A 22,671-nucleotide genomic window follows, 5' to 3' on the forward strand; every position below is an offset into this window, starting at 1 on the left:
GGATAAAAATCACCATAAATAGATTTTATTTTTTAAAAGTGTACTATAGAGCCTCTTAAGTGAGCGCATGCGCATTATACACATTGTCCTGACTGTACCATGAATTTCAGCACTACTACCGGCTAGCTCTTACATAACACTTTTCTTCTGTAGATCTCACAGCACTTTACAAACAGGAAAAAAATGGCAGCATAGAGAGGTGAAGTGATCTGCCCAAAGTCACCCAGCAGACAAGTGGCAGAGGTGGGAGTAAACCCCGGTCTCAGGTCCAGTCCAATGCACTACTCACTGGCCAAACCGCCTCTCAGCCTAGAACTACTGTAGTCAGTTCCCAGAAAAGTAAGAATCCCAACTAAACGAAAACCTCAGACTCTGGTGAAGTTCAGAGGTGGATATGAATTGTGAGGCTTGCACCCATTTTTAAACATTGGGGCAGATAAGCTTCCATATACTGAGTTGTTTATATGAGCATTAGAACTGCAACTCTGGGAAATGTTCCCAATAAAGCTCAAAAATAATTAAGCAAAAGTCAACTGGTTTCATGTTATGCTGCAACCTCAACAAAACTCAGACCATGTTCATGGAAAGATTTGCTGAGAGCAAATCACAAGAAAGCACTCTTTCAAGTGCTTCTGAGTCCAAATGAGAACATCTCTGGGTTGACTTCTGGGTTTGGAGTGAAATCAGGCAAAAGACAAATTTGCATTGTTTTGTCACAAAACAAGGTGAAACTCAATGGATCTGACTGAGTAGTTTCTCTTTAAGATTTTGCATTCGTCTGAATCCAAGCCAAAAGTGAAACTTTGGAGGTGCATGAAACCCTGTGAATGGAGACTACTGAATTTTGAAAGCTCTCAGTCTAAACCAGGGGTGGGCAAACTTCTTGGCCTAAGGCCGCACTGGGTTTCATAAATTGTATGGAGGGCTGGTTAGGAGAAGGGGTCGTGGCCCGGCACCCACCTCCTATCTGCCCCCCCACCCAGGACCCCTGCCCCATCCATACACCCCTGCTCCCTGACTGCCCCTAGACCCCTGCCGCCCCATCCAACCCCTCCTCTTATTCCTGACTGTCCCCCAGGGACCCCTGCCCCCATTCAACCCCTTGTTCCCCCCCCCGAGCCCTATTCACACCCCTGCCCCCTGACCACCACCCCAAACTCCCCTGCCCTCTATCCAACCCCCCCTGCTCCATGCCCCCTTACCGCGCTGCCTGGAGCACCAGTGGCTGGCGGTGCTACAGCCGTGCCTCCGGGCTGGAGCCGGGCCACGCCGCCACCACGCAACTCAGAGCACCGAGTCAGGCCGCGGCTCTGCAGCTGCACTGCCCCAGGAGCTTGTGCAGCAAAACAGCACTGGTTCTCTGCCAAGGGAGCCTCTAGAGGTGGCAGGGGCAGAATTTGCCACTCAGTGTAGGCAGAGGAAGAAGAGTGAACAAAATAGCCATAACACCTACACCCACCACAGAACACCTTCCCCAATATGTGAACTTTGGTTTCCTGTCAAATCATTACTCTGTCAAATCATCTGTTCCAGCCATTCATCAGCTCATTCCAATCATCTGTTCACATAAGCAAAGGCTGTTTTGAACCTTCCCTGACCTCTACTGTGGCAGTCCAATGGCCAATAAAGGTAGCTCCCCTCTGGAAAGGAGACAACTGCAGAGTAATGTGCTGGAGGGAGAAAATTAGAGTCTAGAGGCCTCAATGTAATGTCCTCCCCTTTCTGTGCGTCATAAAGAATAATGCTCAGAATAATTACTACAATAGGGATGTTAAAATGTTAATTTGTACAGTAGTCTATGGCGCATGTAGTTTTGATTGACATTTTGGCTAGAAAGTGAATCTTACTTAGCAATCTCTGTTTGCTGAATTAAAGTACTTATAAAGGCAGTTTGATAAAGTGATGTCTCCCTTTTTGAAAATGAGCCAAAGGAAACAAATGTTCTTATGACTTTGCTCCTGCGACTACAAAATGATATTTAGATAGATAAGATTTCATGGTTCTGAGTGTGGGTGGATTTGAATCTTTAGCACTAGAAGATAAATATAATGATTAGGAAGTCTTTATAAAATGTATGTAAGCTGTGTAACAGTCCTCAGTTAGAAACACATGCTGCCTTCAAGATCTGCCCTATACTGGATGCTCCATCTCCTTATGTTGATCTGCACTTCTCTGACCACTATCATTGAAGAATATGAGTACCTCAAAAATTAATGAATATATCCAGATGGGAAAGGGAAGTATTATCACCATTACACAGACGGGGAACTCAGGTACAGAGAGGCTATGACTTGCCCAAGGTCAGAGAGGAAATGTGTCGATGAGCCAGGAATTGAACCCAAGATTTCAGAGTCTTAGTCTTGTACTTTAACCACAAGTTATGGTTGCTAGTTACTTCAACTAAAATTTTCACAGGTGGCCACTATTTCTGCATTCCTAGTTTTTGGGGGTGTTCAATTTGAGTCACCTGGAGCATGAATTTTAGAAGTGCTGAACACTCAACTGCAAATGAAGTAAAAAGGTGCGGAGGATGCTCAGTAGCTCTGGAAATAAGGCTATGTAGTCTAGAAGAAGGAGCATATGGCTAGGAGTCAGCAAGTCTTGTGTCCTAATCCCAGCCCTGCCAAGAATTAGCTGTGTGGCCTTGAGCAGGTTACTTTGCCTTTCTTCTCAGTTTCCACATCTATAGAATGGGAATAAATATCACAAACTTACCTACCTCTCAAGAACATTGACACCATTAAGTAATGTCTGTCCAGTATTACATGAAAAAAAAAAAAAAAAATCACACCCCAAACCTAATCTGAAAATTCAGGCCCAGGAAGTCTCTAATTGCGCACCCAAAATTAGTGGAGATTTTTTGAAAATATTGTCCTAAATTTCTCTGTGCCTCAGTTCCCTACCTGTAAAAACCTTATAGGGTTGTCATTATTTAAAAAAAAAAAAAAAAAAAAGAAGAAGAAAAAAAAAAGATGCATTTGTTAAAGTTTGTTATTTTTTCTATTGTGATAGTGCCAAGAAGTCCCAGTCAAATGGGCAGGATGCTAAGCACTGTACAGACATGTAATGAAAAGCCCATACTTTTGTGACACGGTGCAACTTGGACTGTGGTTCCGTTGAGACCTCTCTCCTACCAACTTGGGCTCTCTCTCACACTGTGATGCTGTTGGTAAGCTACAAATCGCTGGCAGGTACTGCATTTACAAAGACATCCACAGGCAGGGACATACCCAACTGAGTTACATGAATGCTTCTCCCAGCCACTCATGAACCAACAACTGAGAGGTTAATGTTCAACAGATTAAGACTTTCAAAATGATACCTCACAAGGCATACTTTGTATAAAGCATATCATAATTATATGACAGTGGTGAATATGGTGGTTCCAGGGCGGCTGCTTTGAGGTACAGAGTGCCACAACTTTCCTCTAAGATCCTGCAATCCAAGTATAAAATGAAAGACAATAGGTGAAAGTAAACTGATGAGGGAACCCCAAGAGAACAGTAAGACAATTACAAACAGTACAACAAACAAACAGTGCTCATCAGCTGCTTAACCATTGTTGAGTTGTGTAGCTCTGCTTCATGGCATAGGCAAGTTTGAAGAAAGAGAATGTTGTGGCTTTGCTGATTTGAAGCTGCTCCTTTCACAAAAAAAGAGAGCAGCATGAGAGAAAGGGTGACAGTATTTGGGGAAAATTTGAATATACAATAGAGGCAGCCATTGTTGATGGAAAGGAGGCAGAGATCGATGGCTCAATAGCACATTTGAGATAAGTAGAGCTAGGCTAAACCACAAATAGTCTTAAAAGTGAAGACGAGTAGTTTGTGTTTGATGTGGGGGGGAAGGAGAAGAGTGCAAAGATGTGGTTGGTGCATGGCTGGTAAAGCTCAGATACCATAGTGATGAGCACCATAGAAAAGCCTTAGGAAATTAATTCCTTATTCAGTGTAGGGTTTGTATGGCATATGGCCACACGTTGAATGGAAGATAAAAAGAAATATGGAAGAACTGCCTTATTTCTTAAGCATTGTCCTTTTTGTGCACTGAATAAGGTAGGGATATTGTGAGAGAAAAATAATACGTGATCATGTAATTAAAGACTGTATCATAATGCACAAGGGAGCAAATTAAATTTTCACAGGCAACTTCTCGCAAGCGCCCCCTGGCCAAGTGCGTGTGCCTGCATTCACTGCCATAGTTTGTGGTGGGTCTTCAGTGACTCAGTCTTCCGGCCAAGTTACACACAGTCTGTGCAAAATACAAGTCAAATCCTTTCTGGGGTAAACACTCCAACAGGGGCCTATCCCAGTCCCCCTCAGTTGGAAAGTCTTTGTAGCCCTCCCCAGGCTCAGCTCAATATCAATTTAATAGTCCCCCAACCCTGGTATGGGGCCATGCCCCCAGGACTTCCTCCCTGCAGACTCTTTGCCCCCTCTGGGCCTTTCTGACCCCAGCTCTCCAGCCAGGCCACTAAACAGTTCAGTTCCCATCTGGGGGTGTGGGGGGAGGGAGAGGGGAGGCAGGATGTATCAAAGTCCAATATAATCCAATGTCACTGACCCTCTTTGGGGGTCTTCAATCCCCTCTCCTGGGCCTGGTCCAGGGCTTAAGTCACTTCCCCAGTGGCTGGTTGGGGGGACCCATGCCTGCCCACTACTACAGGTCCCAATCCAGGGACTCTATGAATAGTAGTTACTGGCTGCATCCCTTTGACTACTCACGATGCTACTACATTTCCCTGGACCACTTCCCTGCAGCCCCTTCACCTTCTTTGCTCTTACCTTAAGGCTTACAGTTGCTAAGTCCCAGCAGCCAGCCAAGAACTCCTCTACTCCATCAGTCCTTGCCAGAAACAGCTCTGTCCATGGTCCTGTAGCTTCTTCAATCATCCAAGAACCCCATCGACACTCTTCCAGCTCCAGGCAGCAACTGCCTTCTGAGCTGCACTGCAGCTCCTCTTATATGGGCCCGGAATAGCTGCTCCCTGCAGCCTCTCTCTGATTGGCTGCATGAGACGCAGCCTCTCTAGGCTGCTTGGGGGATTCACCTCCACTTCTCCTTTCTGGGACAGGGTGTGGTAGGACCATGAAGCCTTCCGTAGGGGGGGGTCACACTAGCATTTTTGAATTTCTGAGTGCTTGCTTTGCAATCTTAACATTCTTTTAATGAAGGGTTTTTTCCATGCAATAATATCCTGTTATCAAGTGATTAAAAATACCAGGCTATTGATCACTCTAGTTCTCCTAGATCCTTGCTAGGCTGACTCTTCAAGAGCCAGGGGGAACCATCTCTGTGGCACTTTCCTCACAACCAACGGTGAGTAACAGTCATACTCCACTGATTGAGTTACTCAGGTTTTGTTTATTTCTAGAGGATGTTGCTATTAGATTGATGTCAGGTTCTAATTCCACAGCTTTTTTCTCTATCACTGTAATTCAGATTGCCTTCACCCCTTTCCTCCTCAGAAAGGATTCTCCTAAGATGTCCTTGTCTTTGCCTTCACCCTTAAAGACATTTAAGCATTATTTACACATCCCCCAGTATCCTGGATTTATGAGCGGTCTACATGCCTAAACTCTGCCACTGTTAGCAACACTGTTGGTCCCAAGCCCAAATAACAGAGAAGGGTTTTGCAACACTCTCTGGTAAAACTTTACAAAAGAACAGCTCAGTTAAATCAAAACTTAAGGACAGTGGGAGCAGATGGAGTTTGAGAGTCAGAACGACCAAATCTGTAACTAGAGTAGGCATGTGGAATGCAGAACTTTGTACAGTATGGGAATATTGGCACAGGTTACATGAGAAAGAAAAAGATACCATCTGAACATAATTGGTGTCAATGAGATGAGATGGGCAGGGAGTGGAAAAATGGGGTCTGATGGTACTAACATCTTATACTCAGGAACAGGAACACATGAAAGAAGTATGGGAATTATACTGGATAACATCACAGCAAAGACACTACTAGCTTGGTAGTCAGTGAATAACAGAACAACAGTCAGGCTGCAAAAAAAACACGCAAAGAATTTAATAATCCAAGTATATGCACCAACAAATGCAGCTGGTGACAATGAAAAGGATATATTCCAGGTCCAAGTGCAGCAAGTACTGGATGATGTGCCTAACTATGACATCAAGTTGATGATAGAGGACTTCAATGCACAAATTGGCAACAACTCTCCTGCCTGGGAAGGAAACATGAGCACAGCAGTGGATAGCATCCTAACTGATAGCGGCAAACAGCTGTTGAATCTGTGGTAAAACACTCTAAAAACAGGAGGCAGTCTCTTCCAGCATAAGAGGGTAAGATCACATAAGATTACCGGACACCGTGATGATCAACCAGATACATCATGTGTGTATATCTAAGAGATGTGCATATATCTAAGAGATGTGCATCTTCACCAGGGGGTGGAGAAGTGAGAGAGAGTCAGTCAGCAGAGAAGCAGATGTTGGCTCTGATCATTATCTTGTAGTGTGGCCCCATTACAACTTAAACTCAAAAAGATTACAAAAATGGACAAAAAAAAGTGTTACAGCAATAGAGAAGTTCAAGGACAAAGAAATGCAAATCAGACTGCACTTAGCAACTATTTCAGTGTTGTACAGGGAGAGGCTGATGAAAGTCTGGAAGAGAAATGGTGAAACTGGAAGAAGACAGTAGTCAATACATCAGAGGAGGTAGCGGGCCTCCAAAGAGGTTGGAAGAAAGATGCATGGATTATATCTGGAACGTGGACAGCAACTGACAAGCTGAAAATTCTGAAGGGGAAAAAAAAAGGAATAGTGCGAGACACTGACAGAACTCAGAGGCAGATGCAAGATATAGCAAAAAAAAAAAAATAATAATAATAAAGAAATGAAGAGAGGCAGGCAAGATAGAAATGCCTGGGTTCAGAAGAAGGCTGCAGAAGCAGGCACACAGAGGGGCGACATCAAGCAGCTGTATAGAATAGTGAAAGCTCTCTCACAAATAACTAGACTGCCACATGGACAGATATTGAAAACACATGAACAACAAGCCAGATGATGGACAGAACATTTCCATTCCATATTAAACTGTCCAGAACTGATGATCATGCACAGGTCTGAGAGAAATGCCAATGCTAATTTAGAAAAAAAGAGGAACCAACAACACCTGATGAAATTAAAGAGTTATCAAAGGTCTCAAATAGGGGAAGGTTCCTGGGGTTGACAGTACTCAACTAAAAGGCCGGGGGTGGGTTAATTCTGATTGAGCAGCTAACTGATAAAGAAAGTTTAAGTGCCACAAGACTGGAAAGACTATCATCATGGCATTGCCAAAAAGGGTGACCTTATTCAGTGCATGAACTGGAGAGGTATTGTACTGCTACCAATCCTGAGCAAAGTATTTGCTACTGTTATGCTGAATAGAATAAAGGCGGCAGGGGACGAAATCTTACAAGAAGAACTGCCTGGATGGAATCCAGCCTGATCATTTTGTGAACCCATTCACTGTTTGGCTGATCATCAAAAAGCTACTGCTTGGCAAAAAACTAACTAACTATCTTAATAAATTTTGACTTTAAGAAAGTGTTCAATGGTGTCCACAGAGACACCCTATGGAATATTGCCAGGAGCTATAGGATACCAGACAAGCTGATCAACATAATAAAGAGTTTATATGATGGAAGATCAGATACAGGCCTAGGTGAGTAGTTTCGTACTACGACCGGTGTTAGACAAGGGTGTGCGTTGTACCAATCCTTTTTGCATTATCAAGAGGCTGGTTGATGAAGTGGACAACAAAGGCATTGTGGACAGTGTAAAATGGTTAGTGGAGATGAGTTACATGACCTTGACTTTTACTAAGTAGGACATGGAATAGAAGGATTCCCCTTACATAGGTAGAACTAGAAACAGCAAAAATTGGATTGAAAGTAAATGTAGAGAAATCCAACATTATAAAGGTAGGAAATTAGAGAACAGATGCAAAGGTGTATGTGGATAGAAAAGAAATCAAAAAGGTAGAAAAAGTTCTGCTATCTGAACTACATGATGACATTTGAAGCTGTATGCAATAAAGGATACTCATACAAGATTAGCAAAAAAAAAAAACTTCTGGAAGGCTGAGGGAGCTGGGATTGGTTAGTCTGCAGAAGAGAAGAATGAGGGGGGATTTGATAGCTGTTTTCAACTACCTGAAAGGGGATTCCAAAGAGGATGGCTCTAGACTGTTCTCAGTGGTACCTGATGACAGAACAAGGAGTAATAGTCTCAAGTTGCAGTGGGGGAGGTTTAGGTTGGATATTAGGGAAAAAAAAAACTTTTTCACTAGAAGGGTGGTGAAGCACTGGAATGGGTTACCTAGGGAGGTGGTGGAATCTCCTTCCTTAGAGGTTTTTAAGGTCAGGCTTGACAAAGCCCTGGCTGGGATGATTTAGTTGGGAATTGGTCCTGCTTTGAGCAGGGGGTTGGACTAGATGACCTCCTGAGGTCCCTTCCAACCCTGCTATTCTATGATTCTATGAACAGCATCTGGTCTCCACACCAAATTAAGAGATCAGATTATGTCATGTGACTGTAGCAAGCATGCTACTATATGGAGCAGAGATTTGGCTAATGATAGTGGCTTTAAAAAAAAAGGTTGGAGGGCTGCCTGTCACAGATGGCTGAGGAAGACATTACACATTTCATGGCATAACAACAAATGCGAGAGTAAGGGAGTTGACATAGCAGGACGTTAGCAAATATCAAAGAAAGAAGGCTCAGGTGGTTCGGACATATATGCCTTATGGAAGATGGGAGACATGCTAAGCATGGATTTGGGTGCATGAATGAAGAAGGAGAAGGCAAGGAAAAAACTGGCAGAAGATAGTGATAGGAGGATCCTGAATGTATCCTGGCATCACCTGTGAAGAAATATCACAACAAACAGGCAACCATAATCAGTTGACAAACTGGACTGCCCAATGTGTCAAAAGCACAGGAGAAACTCAGGTCGAGGATAAGGACTACATAAGTTGAAAGGTAGAAGCTTCCTGTAGTTCTTAAAGCTTGTGAAAAAATACATAATTTTATTAAATAAATACATACATACACAACTGTCATTTTCAAGTGGATATAATACTATTACAACTGCTCTTATCTCTTGGGAAGAACTGCTGTATAATGACAAACAGGTGCCACATTCCACATCACAGGTGGCTACATTTCAGTGAAGAGGGTAGCAACTATTGTATGAACAGTTTAAAAAACAAACCTCACTCTGCATCATTTTGTATGTGTCCTTTTCAGGGTTAATCACGTGCTAACAACCAAACTTTTAATTCAACCAGAAGGATGTGGAGTTGGTTTCATTCTGGGAGTCGAAATTACGTCCTGTGAGTCATCATTATGGAGCCAAGCTGTGTGAGGAGGTTTGGCTAGGAGCATGGAAACCTAGGAGCAAACGGGTAAGGTATTTCTACAGATGTCTTTGGAATTGTTGGTTCTATTCTGTTGCCACGCAGCTTGCTTGGTAGAAAATCAAACCGTTATACAGAATCTTGCCCTATTTTTTCCCTACATGGGAGAGGAAGGGCAAGCTTGTCATTAAGGCACTGGATTGGGACACAGGAGATTTAGATTCCCATCTCTGCCACAAACATCTTGTGTGATCTTGGGAAAGTCACTAAATCTCTCTGCACTTCTGCTCCTCATCTATCTAATGGAGAGAATAAATTATAATACATTTCTTTTCTCCAATTCTTTGTCTGTCCTATTGATTTAAATGGTGAACTCTTTAGAACAGGGAGTGTCATTTGATAAGTGCAATATATGTTTGATCATAAGCCGGTTCATATATAAGCCGACCCCCCCACCAAGATGGATAAGCAAAAATGGCAAATTTTTATGATCCATTCATAAGCCGACCCTATAATTCAGGAGTCGGCAAACTTTGGCTCCCAGCCCATCAGGATAAGCCGTTGGTGGGCCGAGACAGTTTGTTTACCTCGAGCGTCTGCAGGCACAGAGATAAACCCAAGTAAACAAAATGTCCCGGCCTGCCAGCGGTTTACCCTGATGGGCCGGAACAACAACTGGTGGGGAAATTTTCGGGGGGAGGGGGGCAGAGAAGCTGGGGGTCAGGGAAGTAACCCCTGTGACCACGCCCCACATGACCCCTCCCCTAACCCAGGACCTCCCCACATGACCCCTCCCCATATAATCCCTCCTCACCCCACCCCTAGCCCGGGACCCCCCACACACTCTCCCCATCCCAACCCATCCCTTCCCATCTTACTTGGGGTGGCCAGGGGAGGATGTCTCTGGCCTGGCCGGAGCAGCTCCAGCAGGTTGGGCGGCACGGCTGCAGCTTGCCAAACCTGGAGCTGCAGCTGCTTCGGAGGCTGGGGGGAGAGCAGCGTGGCCAGAAGCGGAGACACTCTGGCCCCGCCTCTTCCCTTCTGGCTCTGCTAGCTGTGCTGCCTCTCCTTGCCCCCTCTGTTGGGGGGAGGGGCTGTGTCCCACCTCTCCCCCTCTCTATACCTGTTCATAAGCCGACCCCCTTCTCTGATGCTTCCCTTTTTTACTAAAAAAAAATTCAGCTTATGAACAAGTATATACGTTACTTGTACAGTGCCTAGCACAGTAGGATAGGTAGGTGCTACTATAATACAAAATAACTAACAATAATATCTGCAATTAGAAAAGGTGAGTCAGGAAATGATGAGTCAAGAATTTCTGAGCCCCTTCCCCCGCCCCATTGCTTTTGAATTCAATGGTGAATATATTTTAAAAAAAGCAAACCTGCATGCAATTTGGGCCTGATCCAAACCCCATTGAAATGAATGGAAAGACTCCCATTGTCTCCGGATCAGGCCTTCTCAGTGTTTTAATTTCTTTCTTGCACAGTTGGAGGTTAATAAAAAATGCAAACTTCTAACACCTCTAATATTTCCTGAATCAGGAAAAGTCTTTTCCTTAAGGTGTTCCCATTAACTCTTTATCAACAGGAAACAAATCCAGCTGCCAGACCCCCACTGGGTTACGAAATACCACCTGGCACCTGCTATTGTTGATTACCCTCCCATCTGCCAACTACATACCCATTAATCTCAGACTACACTCTAGATGCAGCCCTAAATATTAGAGGAAAGCCTTTTCTCCGGGTATAAGAGGCAAAGCATCTCTCTCCATAGTGTTCCAAAGACCACCAGGAGGAATGCTGAGGCTCGAGCTCTGGTTCACACACCATGGCAAGCAAGAGGCATGCCCTCCCAGTCGCCTCACACATATGCTGCTAGAGGCACATGCAGCTTGTGATCAAAGAAGCAGCAAATCATAATCAGCAGCCCTCTGAGCCATCTTGCTCTGCATCTGCAAGATGGCTCTTGTTTGGAGCCCAAGGCCAGCACTGTTCTGTTCTTACCCACCCTTCAGCCTGCTCTTGACAGGAGTGAAAAATTCTTCCCTTTGAATTTTTGTGAGGCTTTTGTTGTGATGACACCATGCGTTAGTGGACTGGCTTTTTGTTGTTCGGCTTTTGTTTTGTTTTATTTAAGTAAAACAAGGGGGAGGGAATAGTTTTTACTAGGAAAACAGTGTGTGCCTATATACAAAAGGTTATTATTTTCTCTCTCTTTCATGTGTATGCGCACGCATGCGCACACGCACACGTGCGCAAATGTCCAGACTTTGCTTGAACAGACTTCTCGTTTTCCCCCAGCACGGTGCTGCAGACACATTTTTAGTCTCAATTCTAAGAAATTCAAGGAAGGTCAGTTGTGACTTGTGCCTTCTGTAGGCTGAATTAAGTACAAGGCTAGCTTATTGCCTTGTAAAGAATAATTCTTGGTGGCAGAGTATTTTCAAATAGAAGAAGTTTATTTCTATCCAGTTTGCAGTCTTTCATTAAAGGGCTGCACACAAATCTGCTCATCCTGGTTCCCAACATAAAGATGTTTACTGGTACATTCCAAACATACACTCCCTTTCCCTATCCCTACCTCCTGGTAAATGGGGAGAAAGGGAGCAGACGCCTTAAATCAAGGACATTCTGAGTAGAGCTGGTTGAAAATTTTCAGATGGACACATTTTCAGAAAAATGCTGATCTTCTGTTGGAATGTGTCAATTCTGTCAAAACTTTCAATAGTTTCTAGGCAGCCAGCTAACCTGGCTCCCCCACTATTGCCTCATAGAAATGTAGGACTAGAATGGACCTCGATAGGTCATCTAGTCCAATCCCCTGCACTGAGCAGGGCCGGCTCCAGGCACCAGCTTGCCAAGCAGGTGCTTGGGGCGGCCACTCCCGAGAGGGGCGGCAGGTCCAACTATTCGGCGGCAATTCGGCGGACGGTCCCTCACTCCCACTCAGAGCCAAGGACCTCCCGCCAAATCGCCGCCGCAGATCGCGATCGCGGCTTTTTTTTTTTTTTTTGCGCCGCTTGGAGCGGCAAAAACCCTGGAGCCGGCCCTGGCACTGAGGCAGGGCTAAATATTATCTAGAGTTCTAGACCATCCCTGACAGGTGTTTGTCTAACCTGTTCTTAGAAATCTCCAATGATGCCGGTTCCACAACTTCCCTAGGCAATTTCTTCCAGTGTTTAACTACCCAGACAATTAAGTTTTTCCTAATGTCTAACATAAATCTCCCTTGCTGTAATTTAAGCCCATGATTTCTTGTCCTGTCCTCAGTGGTTAAGGAGAACAATTTATCGCCTTTCTCTTTACAAAAGCTACCTGACTCCCTGAGTAGTCAGCAACTTGGAAAAGTTGGACAATAAGGGGAGGCAGCTTCTCAGGGAGCCTCTTCCCCAACTCCCCAGGGAGGGGGCAAACCCCTGGAGGCAGCGGCCCATGCAATCAGGCAGCCATGAGCTAGCCCAAAAGTTCTGTTTTCATTCTCCTGAAACAAAATTTTTCAGGAATTTTCCTCCCACAAAAAGTTTCTAATTTTTGACTTTTCATCCTGATTTGGGACAAAGTCTTTAAGGTGACTAATTCTCCATCAGAAATAATGCACAAGTATAGAAACTATTCCAGTAACTAATAATATAACCTGTACCCTATTGCAATATACTCCCTCTTATGCCGTTAATGCTAATGCCTCTCGGAAATATATAAAGGTGTTCAACCAATAGCTGTGGTATAGTACTACACCAAAGAGAGATGTATTAGGATATCGATGGATTGTGATTAATACTACACTAGGGGCTGTCAAATTTACATCGCCCTTATCCAGTTTCCAGATCACCTCTACATATCCAAACTGCTCAAAGGGGGCTGCCATTAGATTAGCACAGCAGAGGGCCTGGGTTATTTCCTCTAGAAAGAAGAGGGACTTGACCAGATCCCTATGGGATGGTGCCAATAGTGCAGCAACAATTTGGAATATTTTTAAAAGCCAAGAACATGATGAGAAATTAGGACAATTGGAAAAAGCCAAAGGCCTTATTACTGGAGCACAGCTAATCCAAGTACAAGCTGGAATTGGTGAGTTACATGTTATTTCCGCCCTTAGTTCAATGACCCAGAAGTTATTGACCCAGATGGTATTGAATATCACTGAGGCTGGGAAGGCATTGCAGTGGGATTTGGCATGTTTAGAAATTCAAGATTTTCTGAATGACAGCTAATGGCCATTCGGAGTGATCTGAAGCACCAGGTGTGGCCCACTGCCCTTACAGACACTTCAGGAGTACCATCTGATCTGTGGCCATGGAGACATACTTGGAGATTTTCTGGGTGGAAGTGCGGACGTTCACAGTGCTCCTTCCAAGCATACAGACTGGTTGGAGGGGTGTGGGCTCCCACATACCAAATCCTGCCAGGTCCATGGGGAGGATGCATGTGGGATTGGGTAATTCACCGAGACATCTGGGAAATTAGACTACCTGGTATGCCTAATCGATTTTTAGTCAGTGCTCCTGGAATAACACCCAACATTTGGATGGGGATAGGGAGTCAATGGACATTTTGGTTGTTAGAACCTCATAAGAACATAACATAAGAACAGCCGTACTGGGTCAGACCAAAGGTCCATCTAGCCCAGTATCCTGTCTAACAACAGTGGCCAATGTTAGGTGTTCCAGAGGGAGTGAACCTAACAGGTAATAATCAAGTGATCTCTCTCCTGCCATCCATCTCCACCCTTTAACAAACAGAGTCTAGGGACACTATTCCTTACCCTTCGTGGCTAATAGCCATTAATGGACTTAACCTCCATGAATTTATCCTGTTCTCTTTTAAACGCTGTTATAGTCCTAGCCTTCACAACCTCCTCAGGTAAGGAGTTCCACAAGTTGACTGTGCGCTGTGTGAAGAAGAACTTCCTTTTTTGTTTGTTTTAAACCTGCTGCCTATTAATTTCATTTGGTGACCCCTAGTTATTGTATTATGGGAATAGGCAAATAACTTTTCCTTATCTACTTTCTCCACATCACTCATAATTTTATATACCTCTATCATATCCCCCCTTAGTCTCCTCTTTTCCAAGCTGAAGAGTCCTAGCCTCTTTAATCTCTCCTCACATGGGACCCTCTCCAAACCCCTAATCATTTTAGTGGCCCTTCTCTGAACCTTTTCTAGTGCCAGTATATCTTTTTTGAGATGAGGAGACTACATCTGTACACAGTATTCAAGATGTGGGCGTACCACTGATTTATATAAGGGCAACAATATATTCTCCGTCTTCTTCTCTATCCCCTTTTTAATGATTCCTAACATCCTGTTTGCTTTTTTGACCGCCTCTGCACACTGTGTGGACATCTTCAGAGAACTATCCACGATGACTCCAAGATCTTTTTCCTGATTTGTTGTAGCTAAATTAGCCCCCATCATATTGTATGTATAGTTGGGGTTATTTTTTCCCAACGTGCATGACTTTACATTTATCCACATTAAATTTCATTTGCCATTTTGTTGCCCAATCACTTAGTTTTGTGAGATCTTTTTGAAGTTCTTCACAGTCTGCTTTGGTCTTAACTATCTTGAGCAGTTTAGTATCATCTGCAAACTTTGCCACCTCACTTTTTACCCCTTTCTCCAGATCATTTATGAATAAGTTGAATAGGATTGGTCCTAGGACTGACCCTTGGGGAACACCACTAATTACCCCTCTCCATTCTGAGAATTTACCATTAATTCCTACCCTTTGTTCCCTGTCTTTTAACCAGTTCTCAATCGATGAAAGGACCTTCCCTTTTATCCCATGTCAGCTTAATTTACGTAAGAGTCTTTGGTGAGGGACCTTGTCAAAGGCTTTCTGGAAATCTAAGTACACTATGTCCACTGGATCCCCCTTGTCCACATGTTTGTTGACCCCTTCAAAGAACTTAAATAGATCAGTAAGACATGATTTCCCTTTAGAGAAACCATGTTGACTTTTGCCCAACAATTTATGTTCTTCTATGTGTCTGACAATTTTATTCTTTACTAACCACCACAGCTTCAGTGTATACGTAAACTGAAGCCAGGAGAAGTTGTTACTGTACATGACAGCGTTTACTGAGAGGGTAGGGGACAAGGAACTACCCTGACAGGACACCTACTTTTTCAAGCTAATGATAGCTTCATGTTGAAACCACCACGTTGCGAGATATACATTTTAATCTTACTATTGCTGCAGGCAATCATATTATTTACTGGCCTGTGGATAGAGTTTTACAAGTAACCCTTAGGTTTCAGATATCCTTTAATTGGACTAGTTTAGTATCCGATCGGTTTCAAAATTTGCTTTCACAATTACCAGAGGTTCAAAGAATCTCTGAATTACAAGGGCAAATTCACATGCTACAAAATATATATCAAGTTGAAAAGTATGCTTTTCATACAGCTTATAGAGTGTCTACTTTATGTACTAAGTATGATGTATTGTGCTTTGTGACTAAAACTGTACAACAACCCCATCATATTATTACTATGGGAATGTTACTGCTTTTATTGTTGTTGTTTAGTTTAGGATTATGTTATTATTGTTGTAAAGGACGTAATAATAGTAATACTTTTCATGTCCATGCTAATTATGCATTGTCATTGCATCCAATCAAAACGCCTAAGGTTGAAGCATTTGATGTAGAATCTGAAATCTAAGGCTTGATGCAAATGGAGGTTTAAGAATGTTAGGTGTGCTAGAAACACAAAAGAGGGGGGTGTGGAAGTAGAGAAAACTGACAGGGATTTGAAGGGGATTTCAAATTCAAACAGTCCCTTATGTGAGCAAGAGTCAGGCTAGCTGTAACCCTAATAACGCGAGATTTGTAGAAGCGAGGATTGTGTGAGGCAAGTGGGAAAGAACTGTATGAGAAGTTGTTGTGACCTTGGGTTAGATAAGTATGGAATGTAGACTATAAACAAAATGCAGCTGTCGCCCATTATTGTATGTAACAAAAGGTATACATGCTTGCTGTAATTGTTTACCTGTAGAGAGACGTGTTCTGCTCTCTCCCTCCACACAATTGCTAGAGAAAATAAAGTATCTAACTTGCTGCACCCAACCTGAGAGTGAGAACTCTGTTTTTCTCCAACAACTGACACAAGCCAGGTTTAAATTGATGGAAGAGTGTCCACACACAAAGTTGTACCTGTTTAATTAAATCGGTTTTAAAAACTCACTTTTAGTTAAAGTGGCACTACTTTCCAAGTAAACTAAGCCTAGGAGTGAAGTGTCCTGTCAGTGTCCCCCTCCCACCACTCCTAAAGTGGGGAAGGTGTGGCTATAACAAGTGGTGGTGTTTAACAATATTCTGTAATGTTGGCTGAATGAGCCTGCTGACAGCTTTTAGTGCCTGTTGCGATGATACACAGTTCCAGGTTAATAGCACTGTAATGCACCTAAATTTGTGTTAATGAAAAGACAGCAAGTTTCTTAAGGATATACTAACAAGTTGCTGGGAAAGAACTCGCCACTGTTAAAAACCTGAGTAGTAAAATTTAGTCAACCACACCAACTCTGATAACTATCTGCAATGGAAACATAGCCACTGGAGTTTGAAAATTAAGTGAGGCAAATGTTCTTTGGGATTTTTCAGCCACCTCTAGAGAAAACTGAGATTCACATTTCCTATTCTAGGATGGCCGCATTTTTCTGCATAAAAACCCCAAATGCAAGCATCAGTGAAAAGAAGGATATGTAAGACAGAGAGAAATGCAGATCTAAAAATACAGGGAAATTTTAAGTAAGCAACACTTGTGAGCCAGAACTCTGACAGGGACATATTGTTAACTGCAGAGATTATAGAAAAAAAAACCTGATGTTCCAAAATAGGAAAAGCTACTACTTAATTACTTCACTGACTTGTCTTCAGGCAAAACCATTTACTAAGTAAATAAAATATTTCAGTGTAGAGCTATGATTTCTTATGGCTCTCGCTTCGGTCAGGGTGACAAATAAAACTAGCACAAACCTCAAAACCTGGGAGGCAAACAGTTCTCTCATTAAAGCACACTATATTAACTTGCAGCCATCAACCCTGCTGCATGCTATGCTATGAATAAATTAAATGTGAATTCAGAAGCATTCTGGCTGGCTGTGTCTGAGAAGCAATAGAACTGTACAACTTCACCAATCATTTCAGCTTGTGTAACAGAGTCACAGGGAAGACAGGAGGGAGGCAAAAACAACTGAGTTGATTTCTATCCTTGGGCATTGGTATAGCTGTAACTCAAAACACATGAAATAGCTTTGTATTAATATGATGTTGAACATACAAAGCTGAACTGATCTCTGGTACAATAACCAATAATAAAACAGATATTTCAGTGAATTACCATGATCAGTGTCTTTTTCTGGTTGAACATAACATGCCCACTTCAGAGGAAATGTGATTTGGGACATGAAATGTACTAAATCTGGCCCTGTAACAGCTCAGACAGACAGCAGAATCAGATCACACACTGGATAATGGATTTCCCCATCATCTTAAATTCATTGGGTCGGATTCTTATCTTCACCAAGCCCCTTTACTCCACCCTGACATTAAGGAGGCTTTGACGTGGGCATAAATTATAATTTTGCCTACTTGCATCGAAATTACTTTCCAACAATTATAAGGCCCATCCTTGGTGTACAGCAGATACACCATCTGAGTGGAGTAAAGGGCTTAATGTAAATGACAGTCAGGTTTTGGGTCCAGTTCTATCATCTGATATACAGGCATAACTCTTACTGATGTCAACAGGAGTGAATAGCACCCATTTATATCAACAGAAGTTGCACCTCGGGGCAGAATCAATCCCTCAGTGTTATATATGAACACATTTCTGAATACATACATACACTCTTGAATTTGTGAATTTCAGTTGGGTTAAACCCAGTTTAACAGGATAGCTTCTCTTTCCTTCATCATAATAAAAACAAGAATGAGCAGGCAAGTGTGACAGCCACCATCTTGGTGAACACCAGGGATTGAACTGGAAACCTCCAAAGCTAAAAGCGCAAGTCAGCTTGAACTAAAGTGGGTTACACAAGGATAATATTGTTCTAATGCACTCATGATAAATATAAGAAATACAATATCAATGGAGTAATGCCAAGACTGACAAGTTCACAGGAGACAGATCTTGCTGGCTGCCTGGCCAGTTTGGTACAATGGCAGGAGCATTATGGAAAGACAGTCAAGGAATAAATAAGAATCAAAATGTAAAAAGAGAAGATAGTTTAAAAAGAGGTGTAATTATGCCTAGAACTACACAAAGCCCTTTTCTTTTAATAAATCTAGTGTGTTGGCTTGTGGCAAAATAAGATTCCATGGCATCATATTTATTTCAATGTGCAGACACATTAAGTCACATGCTGTCAGAAGGTTTCTGGGATAAAAAGCATGCTAAATTCTAATTAGCAAGTTTAAATTGATGGGAAATTAAAAATTAACCTTTTATTCATCAATATTTTAAAACCATATTAGGCTCCATTCAGTAGAGAATGCCCTAAGGAGGCATACAAGGCTGTCTTACAGAACAACTGAAGGGAAACTGGGATGGATGAGACGCATCAACTTTAATGTGAAGAAAGTACTGTAGCACACAGCTAAACTCAGGCCCATTGTGTAAATGGTTCCAAAATTAGAGCTATTCTGCACCTGTATTCCACAGCTAGAGAACTCCATTTGCCTACTTGCCATGGGAAGCATTCCCAGGCAAGTAAGGGGCCCCTTCATATCTCCAGAATGAAAGCTTTATTTCAAAAGCATTTAAGAGATTTCCAAAGCAGTATCAGAGGGAAATTAACAAAACTCTCATGCTGTGGACAGTTGCAAAACTATCTGGACATGTACATTTCACAGTGATCTCACAACAGGAAAGAAAAGTATCAACCCATCACTCCAGCTCTGGCTCCTAATTAGATCAAAGTCTAGGTCAAGATTTCTGTCCTGATACTTAAATCTCTCCAGGAGATTGTCCTTACTGAGATCACCTTTCCTTCCACAACTAGAACCCCCCAGAAGTCCCTCCATTCCACCAGAACAATAGAAAGAGGTTTATACATGCAGAAGACAGATCTTTCACAGGAGCTGGACATAGACTATGAAGCTTATGACTATATGAACTTATGAATTCCCATTTGATTTTATGAACTCTGTATAGTTATACCCTTACTGAAGTATTTCACTATAGATTGACATCCTCCCTCTTGTGTTAAGAGGAGGGGGTATGGTACTTGGTGACTGTCCTTGAACGGAAGAGACCTTAATGATCATCAACAATTGACTAATCTTGCCCTAGCAGGACAGTGGAGCCACTTGTTAATGACTCATAACTATTGTAACAAACACAGGAGGAGGCTTTCAGCCACAACCCACAGAGGATCAGAGAATGGAAAAACCCCAGGGGAAGGACAGAAAGAGACAATGTGTTTGAATCCACTGTTAAAAGGAGGATCAATACTGTGGCCTAGTGTGCCCATCCACAAGGGGGTGTTCAGCCAGAGATGTAATGGAGCTAACTCCTGCCTAAAATGAGAATGGCCATGGAACTAAGCACAAATCTTATTTCTTCAATTTTGCTTTATCTCATTAATTCCTTCAGACATAGCTGGATTTATTTACAGGTTTGTCTGGAAAGCAAAAAAGAAAATTTATTTCTATTTTTAAATACTTCGGAGGTGTCTAGATATTACGATAATGGGGTTATACAAGTAACAGAGATGGATGTCAGACTTCAATGCATATTTCAGAGTGAAAACAATGGGTTTGATTAGGATACCGAGTGCAGAGAGCCCTTAACACAGGGTTTAAATGGTGCATAGGGCCTTGCATGGACCCTCTACTACAACGGAATTGCACTTAGTAAGAGGAAGGGCTGTTTGTCACATTTGACCAACTAAGAAGAGGGGGTATGTTTACACAACAGATCAAAAACTTGCATTTCTGGCCACAGAAGGATGATCTCTCTTCTCTACACTGGCTGCAATTCATTAAGATACTTTTCTAGAATTTAGCTCTACGCCCCTGAGCAGCATGAGCACCAAGAACACAAAAGTAGCAGCTACTCACCCATCACACACAAACGTAACCCTCAGCCTTTGCTGTCTTTGCCCTTGCAACTAAACTTAATTCTTCAGAAAAGAGACACAAAAAGTCTGAGAGACCAATTGTTTAGGAAGAGGAGGTTACTCACCTTGTTCAGTAACCGTGGTTCTTCAAGATATGCATCCCTATAGGTGCGCCGCTTCAATTGTTCAGGTGCACATGCACCTCTCAAGCCTTTGATCCGAGGTTTTCCATCAGCAGTGCATGAACACCAAGTTCCATTTGGCCTGTACATGAACGCTATACAACCTTGTGTCTCACACACACACACACACACACACCTCTCAGTGCTTTCTCTAGCCAAATGTCCAACAAAGAACAGTCCAAAGCAGAGGGGAAGGAGAGTGGGTAGTGGAGCACCCAGAGAGGGGCATATCTCAAAGACCCAGTTACAGCCAGGGGTGAAAGTAACTCCAGACACTTACCGGTACGGGAATGGCTCCAGCATCCCCCAGCCAGCCCTTCCAAGCCACCTGACCCACACTGCCCAGGGCTCCAGTGGCGATTTAAAGGGCCCGGGGCTCCAGATGCCGCTGCCACTACTGAGTAACCTCCTCCTCTTCTTCTAGTAGTGTCCCTGTGGGTGTCCCACTTTAGGTGATTCCTGAGCAGTATCCCCACAGGGAGGAGGGGCCTTCACAACTGAGTCTAAGATGACAGTATAGCAGAACCAAGCACCACATCAGATCTGCCAGTGTGGACCAAGGCATAGTGTTTAGAACAATATCCACTGAGGCCCATGTAGCAGCTCTGCATATCTCAGACACTGGAATGTTCTTGATTAAAGCTGTAGAAGTTGCCTGTGATCTGGTAGAGTATGCTATAATCCTTTGGGGAGGTAAAGCACCAGCTGCATTGTAGCGAGCAATGATATACTCAGACTGTGGACCCCTTGGACTTTTCTGCAACAGAGGCAAACAGCATAGATGATTTATCTAGATAGGACCAAGAAATTTCAGAAAAGGCCAATGCCCATCTCATATCTAAAGTATGAAAGGAGATCTCATGCTGATATTTATGTGGTTTAGGAAAAAATACTGATAGGTGAATGGCCTGGTTAAAATGAAAATCTGACAGCACTTCAGGTAAGAATTTAGAGTGAGGCTGTAAAAAGATTTGTTCTTGAAAAATACCTAAAATGGAGGGTTTGCTATCAAGCGCCCAATCTCCCCAGCCCTGCAAGCTGACATGATAGTTACTAGAAAGGCTACCTTCACAGAGAAGTGAAGCAAGGAGCACTTGCCATAGGTTCAAATGGAAGTCCCCTGGAGGCATCTAAGTACAAGGCGGAGATCCCAAGAAGTAGGGGGATCCTTAACCAGGGGTAGAGGTTCCCGATACCCTTAACAAATCTTGAGGACATAGGGTGAGCAAAGATAGAAAACCCTTCTACTGCAGGATGAAATGCTGCTACTGCGGCCAGATAAACCTTAACAGAGTTAAAGGATACCCCAGATTTCTTCATGTCCAGCAGGTAATCAAAGATGGCTGAAAGCAAAGAGGATTCTGCCACTCAACAGTGATAGTGACACCAGTGATTGAACTCTTTCTATTTCAGAAGGTAAGTAATTCAAGTAAACTCCCTTCTACTATTTAGTAATACTTTTTGAGCAGGTGGATTCTAATCCTGGGAACCAAATAAAACAATGCGTGGAAGTGGAGGACTCTAGGCTGGGCTGAAGCATGCAGCCTGTGTTCTGGGAGAGGAGATGAGGGATGGTCAGAAGCTTAAATGCCAGGTGGACACCCAGGTGAAGGAGGTAAGGATACGATGTCTGTCTCAGTCAGGGCAGTACTATAAGGATAATCCAGGTCTTGTCCTGTCTGATCTTGTTTATCACAGTTAGTATTAGTGGTGTTGGAGGGAATGCATAGAAGAGGCCCTTCGTCCAGGGAAAGGGAAAACCATTCCCTAAAAAGAGTGGTGACCTAGGCCTCCACTTGAGCAGAGTAGGGGAGCACTTCTGGTTGCAGAATATGGCAAATAGGTTCATCTGTGGAAGTCCCCACCTTTGCAATATCCCATGGAGAATTTGAGAGTTCAACTCCCATTCGTAGTCCTGGGAGAAATATCTGCTGACCATAGCAGCGGTGTCATTCTGGACTCCAGGAAGATAAATGATGCAGATACGACTCTAGTGGGCTATACACCAGTTCCATAACTTTATAGCTTTGGGACCAAGGGAGAGGGATCTT

General features: G+C 43.1%; 1 protein-coding gene across 1 annotated transcript in view; it reads right to left on the reverse strand.

Annotated features, from left to right (window-relative positions):
• Positions 1-22,671, reverse strand: part of PLCXD3 (phosphatidylinositol specific phospholipase C X domain containing 3) — a 94,215-nt gene that overhangs the window by 24,517 nt on the left and 47,027 nt on the right. The gene's annotated exons all lie outside the window — the stretch shown is intronic.

Source organism: Trachemys scripta, chromosome 6, assembly GCF_013100865.1.
Source record: "Trachemys scripta elegans isolate TJP31775 chromosome 6, CAS_Tse_1.0, whole genome shotgun sequence".
Taxonomy (NCBI): domain Eukaryota; kingdom Metazoa; phylum Chordata; order Testudines; family Emydidae; genus Trachemys; species Trachemys scripta.